This window comes from Penaeus chinensis, chromosome 19 (genome assembly GCF_019202785.1).
Source record: "Penaeus chinensis breed Huanghai No. 1 chromosome 19, ASM1920278v2, whole genome shotgun sequence".
In the NCBI taxonomy this organism is placed as follows: Eukaryota; Metazoa; Arthropoda; class Malacostraca; order Decapoda; family Penaeidae; genus Penaeus; species Penaeus chinensis.
In genome coordinates this window covers 5,892,865-5,893,277 of record NC_061837.1, presented here as the reverse complement: position 1 = coordinate 5,893,277, position 413 = coordinate 5,892,865, and positions in this window count along the sequence as shown.

Here is a 413-nt window from a genome sequence, read left to right as displayed (position 1 = left end):
CCAGGGAAGCGAGTGCGAAGGAGAGAATCACAGGAGAGCTGGTTCAACACTGCGCTCGTTCGCCCGTACACTTCATATCGATTGCCTTAGTCACTTTACGTACTTACGTGCCTTCGAAATCCGCTGCAGTCGAGAGGCATAAAACAATTTGGAAATAAGAGCCGAGAGTGAAAACAGTTAATATTCTGGCCACGGCCGCTTAGTACGACACCACCCTAACTGCAGATCGGGTAGCCATATCGTACAACGCTTTTCATTAATCTCTATCAGGTCATATACATTCGGTACGAGAGCTTTCATCGGGAAATTATGTTTCAGGTGCATCCATTAATGTTCAGGTTAATAACAGGAACAACTTTTTCACCCTGTCGTTATGCCGAAAGCTCAAAACACGCGGTATTAACTATACCGTT